The sequence below is a fragment of the Pristis pectinata genome, chromosome 1, assembly GCF_009764475.1.
Source record: "Pristis pectinata isolate sPriPec2 chromosome 1, sPriPec2.1.pri, whole genome shotgun sequence".
Lineage (NCBI taxonomy): Eukaryota > Metazoa > Chordata > Chondrichthyes > Rhinopristiformes > Pristidae > Pristis > Pristis pectinata.
Genome location: NC_067405.1, coordinates 62,019,659 through 62,033,650, shown reverse-complemented (window position 1 = coordinate 62,033,650; position 13,992 = coordinate 62,019,659). Strand labels below are relative to the sequence as shown.

The 13,992-nt window shown below is 38.2% G+C and overlaps 1 protein-coding gene across 11 annotated transcripts in view; it reads right to left on the bottom strand.

The window, feature by feature from the left end:
• The window catches only part of map2 (microtubule-associated protein 2), a 256,918-nt gene that overhangs the window by 227,888 nt on the left and 15,038 nt on the right, over positions 1–13,992 (bottom strand). For 9 of the 11 annotated variants that reach the window (XM_052024084.1, XM_052024171.1, XM_052024178.1 and 6 more), the window contains exons 2-3: positions 13,665–13,700; positions 9,295–9,377 (exon numbers count right to left, since the gene is read on the bottom strand). The exons of 1 other annotated variant lie outside the window; for it this stretch is intronic. The gene's annotated coding sequence lies outside the window, so the exon portion shown is untranslated. The remainder of the gene's footprint in view (positions 1–9,294; positions 9,378–13,664; positions 13,701–13,992) is intronic. One more of the 11 variants, XM_052024095.1, reaches the window with a different exon arrangement.

Here is a 13,992-nt window from a genome sequence, read left to right as displayed (position 1 = left end):
CTGTATCTAACGATATTAATGCTAATCAGGTACAGAGAAATGTGGAAAGAAAAGTCCTACAAATATCACAACATTAAGAAATATGAAGTGCCTCTCCATTCTTAGTGTTCAATGACAAAACACTTCTTTGGATTATACAATACCTAACACAAAGCAACAAAGTTTGCAACCCTGTACATACAACTGAATTTAAACAGGTACAGGAATTAAATCCTTTATTTCAATTCAAGAATCCCATCTGGCCATTGACAGATGCAATGAGGGAAAGCATAGATTAACAACATTTAAATTAACACTGAACCTACAATAGTCAGGCTTCCGCAAATTTAATACATGTACATGGACCTGTAATCTCTTTTGGACATTTACTACTACTGCCACTTGGAAAGCACTCTGTACCATGCTTTCAAGATCCAATAAGCATGACCGCGCACTTGCCAACATTGATTGAACTTGAAGCAAACAGATTTCAAGCTATTAATTTCCCCTTTGTAATTCAGTGTTTCCACCACTCTTTACCATTCTGACCATCTGTGACTTCGGCAACCATGGATGTGTCAGTTTCTGTGATGTCACGTAAACTGGTTATAAATATAATAAATGATGACCTTAACCCAGATAGGAACACGCTACCAATTTTAAGTACTTGCCTGTTATACCTGCTCTGTTTCCTGGTACTCAACCATTTTCTTAACCCAATCAATAAACTTGCCTTCAATCACATACAATTTAGTGGCAGCTCATTACAAGGAACTTTTTCCAAATAGAGAAACAAAGGACTGCAGATGCTGGAATCTAGAGATGAAAAACACGATGATGCTGGTGGAACTCAGCAGGCCAGGCAGCATCCATGGAGAAAAGCAGGCGGTCAACGTTTCGAGTCAAGACCCTTCTTCAGGACTTCAGAAGAAGGGTCCTGACCCGAGACGTTGATTGCCTGCTTTTCTTCGCAGATGCTGCCTGGCCTGCTGAGTTCCTCCAGCATCATCGTGTTTTTTCAACTTTTTCCAAATGCCTCTTGGAAGTCCATATAAATAACATCCATAGACATCCTCCTGCATGATGCTTCAGTCACCTCATCAAAAAAATTAAACCAGGTTCCTTTCTTCTCCAATTTTTCTTTCCCTCTGTGTCTAATGTGACACTTCATTGTAATTCATCCATTTTCTTCATTGTTACTCAGTTTCTTTCTGAAACTAAATTTATCTAGGTAAGGAGCTATACTGTTGGCCCATGCTTCCTCAAGTCTTCAGATGTCCCATTACCAGCTTGCGCTCCAACATATTACAGCACTAAATATTTCAAACCGATAGATGAGGCTGACATACAAGGAAGTTCCACTGCATCAAGTTCTCACCCAATATACTAGTTGCAATGGAATTTAAATGTCAGCCTTACTTACATATAGGTGAAAGTGAGGCTGACACCTCACCTATATGGTGACACTCTTGTGAGATGAAGTCTACAATAGACACTTTAAAGAATGGGTTACAAATAAACTTTCCTTTATGTAGTGCTCATCATGTTTCTTTCATGACGAGGATTTTTCTTGCTTTTTTTATTTAAAAATCATATCATTAAATCTTTTACAGTATATCCAGGAGAGCAGGCAGGAGCTCCATTTAACATCTCATTTAGAGGACAACACACCCAAAAGCATTTTACTTCCATAAAACTTCTCTGAAATGTCAGCCTGGAATTTTACGTACAACTCTCCGAGTCACAACTGAGGGGTAAAATTGGCAATTTAGCAAGATTATCTGCAGACAACATAATAAAAATGCTTTCCCTTCCCAAATGTGGTTCCAGTTCTATTTCACTCGTGACCTCACCAAAGTTAATTTTCTTTCACTGAAAGCTAAAAGTAATGCTCAAATACTGTTCCCAGACAAACACTGGCACCCAGTGCATATTACAATATACGCCAACTATGATAATAGCCCAAATTTGGCAGGGATAATCTGCCCTTTTAGCAAGACAAGTCCAATGGAAGTTTAGGTTCTTTAAATTTTTTGCTTGCAAAGCTGATCTTATTACAGATCCATAAAGGATAAACACCTGGGTTTTTCCATGAACAATGGTAGAAATACTGCACTTTCTCCGTCAATTAAATTAAAGATTGAGAAATAAACAAAAATGTCTTGAAGGGTAAATTCAATGAAAGATCAGGTACTAAAGTGAAATAATAAAAGGGAAAGAGGAAGATAAAGCAGAAAGCAATGAGAAATAAATTTGGAATTTCCCAAAACATTTACTGCTGAATTTTGCGATTGCTCACTTTTATTTAAATTGTTCATCTGCCTTCTTGCCATAAAAATGAACAGTCATTAATAAGGTACTTATTAGTTTCAGATCTTAAATTTGTGGGCAGTTTAACAGAGAATTGACACCACCTTCATGAAAATCAGGTTGTTCCACTAGTTTTGTGACATTACTTTTATACTCAAATACCACTGCAAAATTCAGATGCCACCAAAATCTCGTCCAAAAAGTGTTAAGATTGGGAATATTGGAATATCATAACTGAGCTGCATTCTGCAGTATCCACCTATGCACACTTTCGACCTGCAGTCACTGTAGGTCAGTAAAGCCAACAGTAATTGTCCCCCATTCATACACTGCACCTCCCAAAGTGTAGTATTTTCTGCTTTAGAGTCATAGAGAGATACACCACAGAAACAGGCCCTTCGGCCCACCAAATCTGTGTCAACCATCAACCACCCATTTACATTAGTCTAATTTTTTAATCCTCCCCACATTCTGGTCAGACCTCCCCAGATTCTAACACTCATCTATACAATAGGGGCAAGTTACAGTGGCCCATTAGCCTACATATCTTTGGGATTTTGGAGGAACCCAGAAGGTTCCCACCTGCTTCAAGATGGCATTGATTGTACCGGTGCCCAAGAGCAGGGTTACGTGCCTCAACAACTACCGTTCAGTAGCGCTTACACCCACCATATTGAAGTGCCTCAAGAGGTTGGATATGGCTTGAATCAACTCCTGCCTCAGTAAGGACCTGGACCCGCTTCAATTCATCTATCACCCCAACAGGTCTACAGCAAGATGCTATCTTGCTGGTTCTCCACTCTGCTCTGGACCACCTGGACAACCAGAATATGTACGTCAAGCTGTGTTTCACGACTGGAGCTCAGCGTTCAACACCTTCATCCCCATATCCCCAAGCTCCAAGACCTGGGCCTATGTACCCCCGTCTGCAATTAGATCTTCGACTTCCTCACTGGGAGACCACAATAAGTATGGATCGGAAACCTCATTTCCTCCTTACTGACCTTGATACCAAAGCTACTCTAGTTAGTAGTGAAGTTACAAAACTACTTTTTTTTTTGAAATGTCACAGGAATTTGGAATACTTCCCTGAAAAGACTGTAGGTGTGGGTCAATAGAAATTTTCACATCTGAGTTGTAAGGATTTTGTTAGGCATGGCTATTGAAGAATAATGAGAAAATGAATAAATGGAGCATTTCAGCCACAATCTAACAATGGCAGACGAGGCTCAAAGGGCTAAATTACTTGCTCATGTATGCATTTCCACAGACTCCAAACAAGTCCACAGCTTGTAGCTTTTCTATTCATCAAACATTCTAGTTTAAATTGTGGTAAAAATGTGTCAATTCACACTGAGGTATCAACTGTTCTACAGGTGCAATGCTCAGAGATGCACCTGTATGATCTCACTTAAAAATTAAATTTCTCAATTTCATGGCTTACCATGTGAATGCAGCAATTTTCTGCAATAATACTGATAGCTGACATTAATAAGTCTGTGCTTCATCTCTTCACCCTTCACTCCACCTCATCCAATTTTGTTCAGGAGAGCTTTAAAAACTTTGGAAAAATATTCCCGAAGATTTTGAGCAAGTTTATCATACCACGGATAACAATAATCTCCTTAGTATAACTTAAACTTAGTTTAGTGATAATACACAATATTTTCTGCAAAAATGCATTTATCAGAAAAAAAATACACTTAACCACTGTTATCTAAACATGGTGTAATAAACGATGTTAGTTCAACACATTATTCATCATAACAACCCACTACTGCAAAGTATAAATTAGCTTTAGCTGAAATTACATTACAAAATGCACACTGGCTACAACAAAGCTTTACTATCACCATTCTAAAAGTCACAATCAATGTATTTAAGGAAAAATAGTTCACAGGTTAGAGGTGTGACTGGAAAGACCTACATTTTGCTCATATCTAGTAGCCCTAAGAAACTAACGAATGACTGCCTTTTCTGGAATGATGCAGTTTGCCACAATTGAACTGCTTGGCCATTTTAGAGGGCAGCTAAGAGTTAACCTGGAGAATGTGATTCTTGACAGCACAAATGAGCCAAAGAGAGTCTTAATGCCAGGTCTAAACCAGTTGATTTATTTCCAGGGTTTCATTGATACAAATTTAAATCCAAATGTTCAACTATTATGGTTTAATTCCTAATATTAATGGTCCAAGCCTACTAAAATAACCACCATACCAGCAGTGGAAAAAGAACAATTGACCAAAAACTTGTGGATTATTTTCTGCAACTTAGAGGACTTGGCTGGAGGCATTCAAGATTTTTACTTCTTTCTTATGGAGGCAAGTTACAAAATCACCTAGAAATGCAGGTCCTTGAAAGAACATTAAGAGTGGTGTGGCATGAGGTGCCAGTGAAGGAAATTTATTCCACTTTGTTACAGAGCAGGCAGGTCAAAGTGTTGAAGGCACAGTTACAGTGGTGTGGGAGAAGAGAGTTTTGATTTATGGAAGACTGGCAGTAACACTGGGAATAGAGGAACCGATTATTAACCTGTTTAATAAACCTGTAAAATTAAACTAAATGATAAAGGGTATTATGCTAACTATTGGAGGACAGGAATTAGTCAAGGGGAAATATAGATAGAGGTAAGACAAGGTAACTGCAGTGAAATGGATAATGACAAGCCAAGTGTGATGGGTAATAGTGCTTACATCCATGCAGTAGCAAACAAGGTCAGAGTAGGGAAAGATGGGAAGAAGTCAAAAATTTATGGCTCTTTGTCCAAATGCACAGAGCATTCATTTAAGATAATTGAATTACAGCAGAAATACAGATAAATAGGTTTGATCTAATAACCATGCACTCATAGCTGCAACGTAGCCAAGACTGGGAACTGATTATTCCAGAATTCTTGACATTTTAGAAGATCAACAGGAAAAGTGTGGTAGTTCTATTAATAAAGGCTGACGCTGGGACAGAAATGAGAGGTTCTTGGAGAAGGTGATTGGCAAGTGAACAGTTTTAGTGGAAATGAGGAATAAGGGCAAAAAAATTGATGGAAGTGGTTGACAGGCTTTCTAATCAGAAATACATTGATAGAGAAAATGCTTTAGAACAAAAACTCTACTTTTGTAAATTGCCTCCATAAAACAGAGGTCATAATCCTGAATGCCTTCAACCAAGTCCTCTAATTTGCAGAAAATAAATCCTCATGTCTATGGTCAACTGTTTATTTCCCTCTGAGGGCATGGTGGTTACGTCAGTGAGCTTGGACTAATAATGTTGGGAATTCAATCAGAATAGTTGAACAACTGAATTAAATTCATATGAAAGAAACCCTTGTAAGTAATGGGGACTTGAAACAAAGATATTACAACAATCATGGCAGACTTAAATCTTCATAAAGACTGGACAAGTCAAATTATCAAAGATCATAGGATGTCATAAAGAAAAAAACAGCACAGGACACCCTTCTGTCCATCGCGTCCACAGCAATCATCAAGCACCCATTTATACTAATCCCATTTTATTCTCCCTACATTCCAATCAACTCCCCCCCAGATTCTACCATTCATCCAACACGCTAGGGGCAATTTGCAATGGCCAATTAACCTACCAACCTGCATATCTTTGAAATGTGGAAGGAAAATAGGATTATCTGGAGGAAAACTTACAGTCACAGGAAGAATGTGCAAACTCCACACTGACAGAGCCCAAGGTCAGGAATCACCCGGGTCACTGGCTAAAGGTGCCTCTGGTTCTAGAGCACACGTCTTCAGAACCATAATGGGGATATTGCTCAATCCTTCAACCTTTGCTGTATCGAGTGCTCTCAGACATTTCATGCCAGCACATGGAGTGAGTCAATTTAGCTAAAGTATGGTGCGGTGATGATGGGGATCTCAAGAGGAACTTAGGTGGATCACCTACTTCGCACTTCTGATGGTTGCATATATTTCAACCTTTTCTTTAGCATTCACAAGCTGAGCACTGCCATCATCAAGAATGGGAATGTTCTTGGGACCTTTGTCTCCTGTCAGCTATTTAACTGTGCAGTATTATCATACCTAGGTGAGATGGGACCACAGAGTTTTGACCTGATCTATTGGTTGTAAAATTGCAACTTCTCTAGGCTGGAATCTCACCATTTTTAACTATGCTGTTTCTGACCTGCCCCTTTGCATTCTTCATTGAACCAGCTTTGATCCCCTGGCCTGACAGTAATAAAAGAGTGAGGGATATACCAGTCCATGAGGTTACAGATTATGATGAACATTTCTGCTGCTGCTGATGGTCCACTTCAAGGCTACCCAGTTTGGAGCTGCCTGATCTGTTCTTCTATTCCATTTGGCATGATTATAGTGTCACTGATGGGTGTCCTTGGTCTGAAAACAGGACTTTTTCTCCATAAGGACTGTGCTGTGGTCACTTCTACCAGTGCTATCATGGGCAGATGCATCTGCCGTATGTAAAATGGTGAAGACAAAGTCAATTGGTTTATCCCTCACATTGATTCACTCATTACCTGCCACAGCCATAGTGAGACAGCTACGTATTTCAGGACTTGGGCAGCCTAGTCAATGGTGATGCTACTGAGCCACTCTGGGTGATGGACACTGAAGTCCACAACCCCAAGTACAATCTGTGCCCTGGCTATTTTACTGCTTGTTCCAAGTGTTGATTAACATGGAGGAGATTAACTAAAGTGGTTAACAATAGCATTTGATTGAAAGACTCAAAAAAGCTAAGCAGAGTTATGACAAACATCTTCGACCTGAAATGTTAACTCTGGTTCTCTCTCCACCGATGCTGCCTGACTTGCTGAGTGTTTTGGCATGTTCTATTTTTATTTGGGATGAAAGGAGTAGGCCTAAAGATTGAGAGGATTATAGAAAGTGACAATGAATAACTAGGAAACTGAGAAAATAGAACGTGTAAACTAGCAAGAAGTATGGAAACAATTTTCACAAATATACAGAGGGTTGTGCAAAAGAAAACATTGGATTCTTAGAAGCTGAGATGAGGGAATTAAGAATGGGGAATATGAAAATGGTAGAGACATTAAACAAATATTTTGTTTCTGTCTTCCCAGCAACCAAAAATAATAGATAACCAAGGAGTAAAAGAGACCGGAACTTAAAACAATATCAGTAGCAAAAAATACTGTACAAACTAATAGGAATAAGGGCTAACAAATCTGTTGAATTTGATATCTAGGGATCTAAAAGAGCTGGCATCAGAAATAGTGGAGGCATTTAGTTGTCACTTTTGCAAAATTCCCAAGATTTTGAAAGGTTTCCGTGTTAGAAAACTGCAAACACAAGATCACTTTTCAAGGAAGGATGGGAGAGGGAAAGCACTGCTGCAGGCCAGCCAGCCATATATCAGCCATCATGAAAACCTGGATATTATGTATTGTGTTGTCAGATTTGAAAAGCCTGACCTGGTTAAGCAAAGTCAAATGGTTTATGAAAGGGAAATCATATTTATTGGAGATCTTTGAAGATGTGACAAGCAGAGTAGTTAAAGGGGAGGCAATAGCTGCAGAGTATTTGGATTTTCCAAAAGGCAATCATGAAGGCATCACATTAAATGTTACTGCACAAGTGTTCATGGGGTTATAGGTAACAGATTACTCTGGACAGAGCAGGGATAAACAATTCATTTTCAAGCTGGCAGGCAGTAATTGGTGGGATGCCTCAGGGGTCAGTGCTGGGGCTACAACTATTTACAACTTCGTAATGACTTAAAGTAATTGAGTGCATTGTTTCCAAGTTTGTTCGCGGATCAAAGATAAGTAGGAATTTAAATTGCAAGAAATACAAAGTATCTGCAAATGGAATTATATAGGATAGGACAAGTGAGGGGGGAAAATAGCGGTGGATCTAGTGAAGGAGATGTGAGCTTATGTACTTTGGTAAGAAGAGCAAAAAAAACAAAGATTATAACATTATTCAAAGAATTCTGGTGTCCACATACAAGAGTCACAAAAAATTTAGTACTCAGTGACTGAGAAGGTAAATAAAGTATTTATAGCAAGGGGAAGGCAGGCATGAGTAGGGAACTATGCAATGCTACAGGGCTTTGATGAGGGGAAACCTGGGGTATTAGGGTTTTAGTCCTCTAATTTAAGGATGGATATTTGTATCTGGGAGGTGCAGCGAAGCCTGACTAGACTGTCTTGTAAGGAAAGATGGAGCAGAAAATGACCCATACTCTCTGGAGTTCAGGAAAATGCAAGATGTCAAGGATACGTGGATCCTGGGTTCCTGCAGGGGTAAATGTTGGGAGGACATATTTTTCTCCAGGCAAAGGGATTGAAACCTTAAGCCTGAGATGAGAAGGAATTTCTCTCAGAAGTGAATTTTTGATATTTTCTATCCCAGAGAGCTGTGGAGGTTGTCATTAGGTGTATTGATGGCTGAAATATGGGCAACGGGGGATATAATGGTTTTGAGAATCAGCCAGGGAAGTGGAGTTGAGGCCAAAGATCAGATCGTGGCAGACCTTAATGGCAGAAGAGGCTCAACGGGTTGTATGGCCTACTTCTGCTTCTACTTTGTATACTCTTAATGAAACAGATATGTTGTTGGTTCTTCTTGGGTTCAGGCTAATGGTCCACATCGCAGCTCTCATTCTTGTGAATCTTCCTCCCTTTTTTCCCTCTGCAATGGTTTGAGCAACTGGTATGCCAACACAAGACTAAAAAAAGTGAATCACATCTTCTGACTCAAGGCTATCTATTAGTGTGACTTCATACATCTCATGCAGTAAAGATCAACATTTTACAGGACAAGAGCAGTCTGCATGACTCAAATCAAAATAATCCACTTTGAACTACTCAAGTGCATCAGTGGTGTTAAAATGAAGATAATGAAAAAACTTTGCTTGTTTCATGACCTTCTGCTTTGCTCATTGACATTTTTCCAGAAAAATGCTTCAACTTGAAATGCGTCATACCCAAGTGTTGATCTTGCCAATGCCACCCACATCCAGAGATTTAATTTTTAAAATTGTACTTGCTTCAAAAGAAGAGGTTCCCACGTTTTTTCTTGTTGATTCAGTAGTTGGTCTTCAGAGAAGTTAATTCTTTATGAAATGGTCACCTACATTAAAAAAAATACAGAATATGACCAAGAAACAACACATCCAACAAGTAGACTTAAACTCAAAGCAGGGCACACCATCCTTCTCATGAACATAAAACTGAGACCACCTTTATGGCTTCCTCTGTTGTATCTCCTCCTCCTCCTCACACAAAAAAAAACAAATGTCTCCCAAGATCTCCCCCACCCTAACCAAAAATCACAATCTTTTTCCTAATTTATTGCCCATCTTCCTCCATAACAACAGAAGAAATGGAAGCAGGAATAAGTTATTCAGATCATAGTTGTCTTTTACCTCAATGTCACTTTCCTGCGCTAACCTCACATCCCTCAATTCCTTTAATATCTAAAAATCTGGGTGAAGAAATTTCTCATTTCTTCCATGAAGTGGCCAATCCCTTATATGAGACTGTGACCCTTGATCCACGACATGCCAGGCAAGGGAAACATCAACTTTTGCCCTGTCAAGCCACTTAAAAATTTTCTGTTTCAATGAGAGCACTTCCCATTCTACTGAACTCAAAAGAGTATAAGACCCTGTCTGTTTAATCTCTCCTCATTCACAAATCATCAGCTGCAGTCTCACTAGGGCTTTACACCACATCTCTACTCTTGTACTCAATTCTTCTTGCAATAATGGCCAACATATTGCTTGCCATTGTAATTGCTTGCTGTACCTTTCAGTGACATCCAGATCCTTCTAAATAGCAACACCTTTCTTTATCTTATCATTCAAACCATACCTTCCAAGTTCATCTGATTTACAACCCCACACCCTGTCTTCTTGACCGGATTCCCACTAAATTGAGAAGCATATAAATTCCTTTGCCAAACCCGATATTAGCTAGTTTTCTAAATGCTACTCAAATTCAAATATGCTCAAATTCAAAAATCAATTGTAGTTAAGCATGGTATGTGTGGGGAGCAGAAATGGTAATTTATCCTTGGTGTCAGTTTACTTACTTGTAGCTCAGTCAATAGCACAAACCTGATCCTAAAGTATATCACTGTTAGTTGTTGGTTTATATGCTAGAAGTATTGTTCTTTGATTAACCAAACATGAATACCACTCTTTGTTCAGAAGTAGTTCTGATGAAAGGGCACTGCCCCAAAATATTAACTGTTTTTCTCTCCACAGATGCTGTTTGCCTTACTAAGCATTTCCAGTGCACCTCTTCTTGCCTTTAGCTCTGCTTTCTGAAGCACAAACATGCAAATCCTGAATGGCTGTTCTTGTGCCAAAGCAGAGTTATAAGAAAAACCTCAAAAGCTTAGATACTTCAGTCAGGTGTCAACTGAGCATCAACTTGACAGGTACTGGGAATCCCTCCAGGCTTCAAGTCAAAAATGCTACTAGTTCATGATTCAGGCTGATACCTCTAGATTATTAAAGAAATACTGAATTGTTGGGAGTCAGTTTTCCTCGGATGAAATGTTAAGGTGAGGCCCCATCTCTCTCTCACTTAAAAGAAACAAGGGAACACCTAAATCAAATTGACTAAGGATGGTTCAACAAAATGTCAAATGAGGACAAGCAAAAATCTCTCCTTAAGCTTAATACTGAACATACAGGAAAAATATATACCCATAATCAGCAAGTGACATGCAGACATGATGCCAAATTATCTACTTTGCTCAATTCAAGGATATTTAATTCAAAATTTGATTTTAATCAGAACTGCCCACAAAAAGATTCTCATGTGCTACTTTATTGCAATTGTTTCATTTAAGTTTTGGATAGTTTGGGGGAGAAAAAACAAAAAGTTATTATCAAGAGCAAATTATCTCTAATTAATTAGAAGCAAACTTATGGTCAGTACAAATCCAGAACAGAAAAAAAAATAGAATTTATTTATAGAAGAATATACAAGTCCAGAAGCATATTCAATAGTAAGATTTAACCAGTTAAATGAGAAATGGAATAAGGAACTGAACAAGTAAAACATAATAGGAAGAAATTCTTTCAATGCTTCCAATAATATCAGAGTCAAGAACGATTAAGGATAGAAACAGGCAGGAGCAGATTATAGTGAGCAGAATATAGTTAATGTTCCAAGTAATTAGCTCCTTCCAGTATTTACATGGGACGGCAAGAACAACAAGACGAGCAACAACTCGAGCAGAATTAGGGATTTCTATACAGGATGGAAATCTTGACAAAATTAAAAACCAAAAATAAATAAATCCTGAGGACTGACTGGTATTTACTCCAGTACTGAAAGAGACTTGCAATGCAATTCAAGATGCAGCCATTGTGAAAAAACTATTCAACACTGGTGAGGTGCTATTGGACTGGAAGCAGCCCAATGCTGTTCCCTTTATCATGTGCTGAGAATACTGTCCCATTAATCATACATCAGTGCTGCATATTATAATATAAATTATTACAAGGATCACATAAGTATTATTTTTACAACTACAATTTGGCTGAATGAAATAAGTATGGATTCAACATTTAAGATGTTGCCTGACTTTTTTTTAAATTGTTTCTGACGAGTTGACATCCCAAGTAGTGTATCTTAATTTATTAAAGGCATTTGTGAAGTGTGGTATGAAAGAATAATATAAACTCAAAAGTTGTGTAAATTTACATTAAAATTTGAAAATAGAATAGAAATTGTCAGAATGGTGGAGTAAAAAAAAGTTGGAAAAGAATCAGGAAAGGGGAGCATCAGGTACATTAATCCAGATATCAGCACCAGTACCACTGCAGCTTGATTTCATTAATGACTCAAGTTTTGAAATTCATTATTGAATGATTAAGTCTTCAGATGACACTACATTCAATACTGTGACAGCAACTCAGAAGACCAGGCCAACATTCTCAATGAATAAAGTTGAAGACAGACAAATAATGAAACAGAAACAAAAAGAATATATGTTTAAATATCCAGGTTCCAAAGAGATGCAATCAACATTCCAAATAGAAAGCAAAAAGAGTACACTACAATTTGGAGGATGTCATAAACTAGACAAGTCTATGATTACACCACATCTCTATAATGTGTCCAGTTCTAGTCACTGAGAATGAGAGAAATTTAAGACTTGGAAGCAGTTCAGAACCAACACTGATCAGCATCAGGTTACTTGACTGAGGAAAGACTTTCAGACATTTCAACCGCAAAAGGAAACAACCAAAAGATCTTGACCGACATACAAAAGCAAAATAGTACACATAGTGGAATCCTGAAATTAAAACATAAAACACCAGAAATAGTCAAATGGTCAAGTAACATCTCTGGGAAGAAAAGCAAAGTTAGAAATTCAGGTTGCTGATCAGCCATCAGAGTTCTCTTTCCACAGATACAACATAAACTGCATTTTCACTTATTCTGCAAAAATGTGAGGAGCAAAGTGTATGGCTAAGGTAGATCCCAAAAACTAGACATTACCATTGCCAAGTGGCCCACCATCAACATCTTGCAGTCACCACCGAGCAAAAACAAGAAGTGGTCAGAAGCTGGGTGTCCTCCAGCCTTTGACTCATCCCATAACATTAAAAACTTTGGAGTGTAAGGTACTACTTTCAACTTCCTGGATGAGTGCATCTTCAACAAAACTAATCAGGATAAAAAACCCCACTTGACAGGCACCTCAACCACCATCCGAAACATTCACTCCCTTCACCACTGGAGCACCGTTGATAATAATGTGTGCAATAATGTTGACAATAATGTGTGCAAATATACTACAATTATTCATCTTGCTTATTCCAAGAACACCACCCATACTTGAAACCTCTACCACCAAGAAGGGCAAGGGCAGTATGCACATGGGAACATCACCTCCTGCAGGTTCCTCTCCAAGTTTCAGACCATCCTTCATCATCACTGGTTCTAAATCCTAGTTCACTATTGCCTTCTCAAGAGAAATCAGGGATGGTCATGCTAGCAGCACTGACATCCAGAAAAATAAATAAAACTGCAAAAGTTCAACAAAACAACACGTGCAAAGTAGTTAATAGCAAATAAGAAAAGTCTCCATAGAATTTAAGGTAGAAGATGGAAAAGTTGATAAACTATTACCCTCTCAGTAAATAAACCGAAGTGACCCAAATGCTCTCCATATTTACCTTTTGGTCTTCAGAATGCACGATAATATTCAAATGAATTAAAATGCACAAAGACTATTTTCTACCTTCTAATAAAAATAAATTTACATTTTTCATATGTTGACTGAAGGGAGCCAGAATTATTCCTTCATAGCAATTCAGAAATTTAAGATGAAACCCTCGCATTCAATTGTTTTACTTGATAAACCACAATAAATAAGAATGAATATACTTACGCTAGAATATTCTTCCTCAGGTTACAACAATGAAGGCTGCAATTTAAATGAAAATTATTGCTCACTGTATTAAAAAAGTACTTGTACAGCATATTCATAGAGTTATATAGCATGGAATCAGACCCTATGACCCAACATGTCTATGCTGACCAAGATGTCCATCAGCACTAAATCCATTTGCTTACGTTTGGTCCATAATCGCTGTAAACCTTTCCTATCCATGCAACAGTCCAAATTATTTTTTTAAATTGTACCCACATCTATGACGTCCTCTGTCAGCTCTTTCCAATACATCCATCACCCTGTGTGAAAAACTTGCTCCTTAGAT